The following is a 6,261-nucleotide window of genomic DNA, read 5'->3' as shown; positions in this document are numbered from 1 at the left end:
GCCGCTGCCTTCCGCACGGCCGGCCCCCGGACCACCATCGCCTGAGTGGCCGCCGCTGCCTTCCGCACGGCCAGGCCCCGGACCGCCATTGCCTGAGTTGCCGCCGTTGCCTTCCACACGGCCGGCCCCCGGACCAGCGCTGTCGTCACCGCCGTTGCCGTCCGCACGGTCGGCCCCCTGAACTCTTTTGTCTTGGACTCCTGTGCTGTCGGCCTCCTGAACTCTTTTGTCTTGGACTCCTGTGCTGTCGGCCCCCTGGCCGGCCCCCTGGACCTTTCTGTTTTGGACTCCTGTGCTGTCGGCCCCCTGGCCTGGCCCCCTGGACCTTTCTGTTTTGGACTCCTGTGCTGTCGGCCCCTGGCTGGCCCCCTGGACCTTCTGTTTTGGACTCCATTTCCTGGGCTATGGTGTGTTTTGTTTTATTGGTCTTTTTTTGGTTTTGGTCTCTGTTTTCCTGTGCTTTGGTGTGCTTCTTTTCTTTTGGTCTTTGGCCTCGTGTTTTGTTTTTCTTTTTGTCTTTTGGCCTTCTGATGCTCCTGTTTTGTTTTGCCTCGAGCCCTCCTTCCTGGGTCCCCCGCCGCCCGCCCTGGTCGGGTTGTTTTCTGCTTTGGGCGGTTTTCGTTTTTTTTTTTTTTTGGTGTTCTTGTGTTGGGCTGTCTGGGGCCAGCCCTTGACGGGGGGGGGGGGGGGGGGGGGGGGGGGTGTACTGTCATGATCCTGGGTCCTTTTGACCCAGCGTTTTGTGTTTTCTCTTCGTGATTGTGGTTCTGTTATTTCTCTGGTTAGTGTTTACTCTGTTCTGCCCGTGTGTTCCTGTATCTGGCGGGCGATCGTGGCTCAAGAGTTGGGAGTTCGCCTTGTAATCGGAAGGTTGCCGGTTCGAGCCCTGGCTTGGACAGTCTCGGTCGTTGTGTCCTTGGGCAAGACACTTCCCCCGTTGCCTACTGGTGGTGGTCAGAGGGCCCGGTGGCGCCAGTGTCCGGCAGCCTCGCCTCTGTCAGTGCGCCCCAGGGTGGCTGTGGCTACTATGTAGCCTGCCATCACCAGTGTGTGAATGTGTGCGTGAATGGGTGGATGACTGGGTATGTAAAGCGCTTTGGGGTCCTTAGGGACTAGTAAAGCGCTATATAAATACAGGCCATTTACCATTTACCATATCTAGTCCGCGTTTCTTAGTTTGTGTCTTTTCTTGTGTAAGTTCCTGTTTTATTGTGAAGGTCTGTGTCTTATGTGAGTGTTTTCAGTTTGCCTCCCTAGTCTCGTCTTGTTAATCACTCCCAGCTGTGTTCCCACCTGTATGTAATCTCCCTGTGTTCTCTGAGTGTATTTAAGTTGTGTCTTCTGTCATAGTAATTGCTGGTTCGTCTGTGTTGTTTCCCCTCGGTCTCCCTGCGTCTCTCCGTATGTATTTCCCCGGACCTCCCTGCATCTTCGTTTCTGGTTTGTCTTATTAGTTTACCCAGTTTAGGTTTCTAGTTTCATGTTTTGCCACCCTTGCTGTTTGTATTGACCCACTATTATAAATAAACACTCACCTGCACCAGAACTGCCGCCCTTTTGGTCCTTACTACAAATCCACACGGCTTGCCCCGCAAACCGTGACACTTGGCATGGATACAAAGCTACCTAAAATATAGCGCATGGAAACATGGCACAACAGACAACCTGACACTGAACAAAGGAGGACAGAGGACTTAACTACACAGAGATAATGATGGGATGGGGAACAGGTGGGAACACAGCTGGGAAAAATCAGACCTAACGAGACAAAGGGAAGCAAAACTAGACACACTGTACATAGGACGGGGACTAAAACACAGAGGGAATCTAATAAACAAATGAACTTAGCTAACCTAAAGAACTTAAACATAAACATCAACACCCAAATAAACTAAAACTTAAAACACTAGGCCAGAAGACCCAGGAACGTGACATCCATGACATCTTTTACATTATGTCCTGCTGACGAAGTATAAAGTAGTAGCAGCTGGTGTCTGTTTGAGGCTTAAATGGACGGAGGAGGACCATGACAGAATCAGCGAATCAGTGAAGAGAAAAACCCCCCCGATGGCCTGCTTTATCTGGAAGCTGATACACCAGTATCTTGATGCTGGATTGCTCTTCCTCGCCTCTCTTTCAGTGTCACTTTACTTCTTGTCTGTTACATTCGCGTCTCCCACCCTCAACACTTTTCTTCTGTCATCTTATTGTCTTAGCTGAACTCATAACCTCTTTTTTTAATTTGTCTTCATGGATGCTCAAATCATCCAGGTAAGTAAAATCAAAAAGGTTGATTCTGTTCATCTGGACGTAGCGTTTTCAGTGCGAGAAACATTTCGTCATAATCCAAGTGACTTCTTCAGTCTCAGCTGACTGCAGGTTTCCCCAACCTTAGAGTACATTTGCACATCAGTGGAAACTAGCCCACTGACTGAATAATGGGCTGTGAGGTCAGTTCCTTGATCATTAATATGCAAATTCTCATGACCATTGATCAACAACCACTGATCAAAGCCCATTGATCAAAGTATTTTTTAATTCCCCCCTTTAATTTCTATTAAAAAATATTGTTGGCTTTTTGTTTACTTTAGATTTTTATATTTAGAGGATTGGGGGGGGGTTGCGGTAAGGTGCAGGGAAGTAAAAAGATATCAATGGAAAAGCATAATACAGTGCTGTGCAGTGAAATAAAGTGATGTTAAGGGCTCACTAATATAGCAAGCGGCAACCTCTGATGCTGAAAATTTGAGTGGCGAATACAGCAGTTCCTCTAACAGCCACTTGACGCTGGTTCCAAAAGGGAGTTGGTCTCCACAGACCCCCATGTTGAAATGTACAGCAGAAATAAACACATTGATTGGTTGCCAAAAAAAAAAATCTTCGTTTCTATGGATTGTTTATCCCTTCTTAAAATCTTTTTTTTTTTAAAGAAGTTTGATGCTGGTGAAGCTTAAAGTTCAGTTTGGGGCTGCTGATAGATTCAAAGTGCCTTACCCTACAGGTAATATCACTTCATTAGTCTGTATAAAATATGTCATTTCTTCTTTACTAATGTGATGTGTCTGTTGGCACGTTGTAATCATTATTTTTTTGTCAGCAAAAATAAAAAAACCAAAAAACTGGCAGTGGGTAGTTTAGGTGTGGAACATGAATACACCATTTATAGTATACTTCTAATATTTAGTTTTTCTGTATCTTTTTAATAGGAAATTAAATATTTAAAATTATTAATTAAAGTATTTCAGTGGAATTGTACTTGGTCTTTTCCCCCCCAATCAGATGGATGACCTCCTTTTTAACACTGCCTGGATCTCTCTGTGTCTCCCTCTCTGCTTTATGTCCTATCAGGCTTCAATAGCAGTATAAAGGTCACTGCTGAAATGCCAGCAGCCATGTCAGCCAGTCTTTCTCTCTGTGTGATGGCTTTGTGGAGCCTCATCTAATCTTTCTTTGTTTCGGTGGAAAATAATTGACATGGAGGAATCCCTAATCTTTGTTTCTTTACTTCTGTCTAGAGGAGGTGATCTTAAACCAGTCTTTACACTATGTCTGTAATCCTATAAGGCTGCGCTGAAATGTGGATAAAGAGATAGCATGATCTGCTATTAACTGCATGATTCAGTTAAAAAAAAATTTCCTTATTTAGCTTAAACTGGGCCTTACATAAACACATTATCTGAACCTACCACGTTTAATGTGATCATGCACCACCTATCTATCGGAAAGAAAATATTAAATTAACAGGCCTGCTTTAACAACCTCAAAGTTATTCAGTGATTCGACTATTACGCACACATTACTGACTATATTTCAGCATTGGGTGTTTGATCATTTCCTGTTTTCTCTGACTTTGACAGTATCGCACGTGCCTCGCTTTGAGTTTTGCTTCCTTTCTAGACCTGTTTTTCTTTTTTGTCATTGTCAAGTTGCCTTTGTGCATATCTGTGTTTTTATTTATTCACCAGCTTGATTGTGACTTCCTTTTTCTTGGAACAGTGATTAAAACTTGCCTTTTGTTAGTCAACACATTGCTTCATCTTTTTTGTGACACAGTCACAGCTTTTTCTTTAGTGAACTGTAAATACCTTTTAAATCAGTTAAAAAAAACCTCACAATCTTGATTTACAGAGCTTATATGAATGTGTTCTTACTGAAAAACAACACCTCAGTAGAATATTTTTTATCACCGCAGTGTAATATAAAGATTTGTATCAGTTCTGTTGATTGTTTTCTTGAACCATCAGATGTTGCGTTGCTATGGGAGGGTTTCCTGTGTTTCTTTCATCAAAGAAGTTTATCTTCTGCAAAAAAGAAGCAACAAAGGAAGCTCTGGAGCACCTTTCTTTGCTAATTATTACACTCTGCCTGCATTAAAAACCCACGTTTGTTCAACACAGCGGTTTGGATGACTTCTGCATCATGGAGGAATGGAAACATTTGTGCTGACTTAATCTCAATTCCGTCAACAGCAATGACAAGACCCTCTGACAGTAATATAAACAGCTAGCACCGACCAGCTCCTACTCTGGCTACCATGCAGATTATTCTGACTCACTTCACTCAGCTCGAAACCTTAAAAAAAATATTTCAGTTGCACCCCAGCTTTTTTGTTCTGAACATTCTTGAGACCATTTTCCTCTGAAAATGTGTTAAATTAAAATAACAATACCTACATTAAGATCAAATTTTGTGCAGATACATACCAGTACAAGTGACCAAGCTCATACAGTCATCCTCAATAAAAAGGTTTCACAATCACACTCATACTTATTAATCTTTGTCTCTCTTCCACAATAGGTCTTCTATCCTGTCTTCCTTCTCTCACATCAACTGGTAATATAGTTCTTGTATAGAACGTGTAATACAGTGGAGTATAGTACTTCTGTAGTCTTTGCACTATTTTTTTTTATCTGTGCACACATTCTTTGTTCTTTATGTGCATATTAAATGTTTGCATTTGCACTATTTTTTTTATGCCTTGCACATCCGGAGATGCCAAAGTAATTTAGTTGTTTTGGTTGATTTTTGATTGTCATACCTTCTTTTGGGTTCTGGAAAGCACTTTGTAGCTTAAGGATAACTATTATTATTATTATTATTATCAGCAGTAGTAGTAGTAGTAGTGTAACATCCTAACATATTACAGTTTGAATAGTACTCACTATAGTGCTCTGAAACAGAATTTCAAAATATGCAAAATGTAAAATGTTTTGTGTAAAGGCTTCCTCAATCTCAGCTGACTGCAGGTTTCTCCAACCTTATAAACAGTATATTTGCACAATGCCTGAAACTAGCCCACTGAATTATTACATTTATTACATTTAAAAGCTGATGTGTACCATAAACCTACACATACGGATCAGTATTTAAGGTTTGACTCTAATCATCCACTGGAGCATAAACTGAGTGTCATCAGGACGCTACAACACAGAGCGAACACCATCCCCACTGACAGAGAGACAGCGGCCAGGGAAGCAGAAGAACAGCACATCAAGAAGGCCCTGAGTAAATGTGGTTATCCCAGCTGGACTTTTGTCAAAGCTGGGAAGGTGCCTAAAGAAAGCTCCAACCAATCCAGGAGAGAAGGACAACCGCGGCCTAAGTGAAAACCTGTAGTGATCCCATATGTGTCAGGAGTATCAGAACAGCTGAGACACACTTTTTCTAAAACTGCAGCTGTGTGTTTTTATGCGTCTCTGTAGCTTTTAAACCCCAAAACACGCTGCGCCAAAAATTGGTCCACCCCAAGGATCGGGTCCCCGACACAAACAGAGTAACATAGTGTACGCTGTGAAGTGCCAGGAGGATTGCCAGGAATTATATATCAAGGAAACCAAACAACCTCTGGTGAAGCGGATGACACAACACAGAAAAGCCACCTCATCAGACCAGGACTCTGCAGTCTATTCACACCTTCAGGCCAGTGGACACTCTTTCAATGATGAGGATGTACACATCCTGGACAGGGAGGAACGCTGGTTTAAGCGTGGAGTCAAGGAGGCCATTTACATGAAAAGGGAAAGACCATCTCTGAATCGAGGAGGGGGCCTAAGGGTACATTTTTCACCATCTTATAATGCTGTGATTGCAGCCATCCCTCAACTCTCTGTGAACGGTACTCATGGCCTTTGATCAGTGGTCTTTGATCAATGGTCATGACAACTTGCATATTTATGATCAAGGAACTGACCTCACAGCCCATTGTTCCTTCAGTGGGCTGGTTTTAGATATTGTGGAAATGTACTGTTTATAAGATTGGGG

The sequence above is a fragment of the Astatotilapia calliptera genome, chromosome 7 (genome assembly GCF_900246225.1).
Source record: "Astatotilapia calliptera chromosome 7, fAstCal1.2, whole genome shotgun sequence".
Taxonomy (NCBI): Eukaryota; Metazoa; Chordata; class Actinopteri; order Cichliformes; family Cichlidae; genus Astatotilapia; species Astatotilapia calliptera.
Note: the sequence above shows the minus strand (reverse complement) of the source record.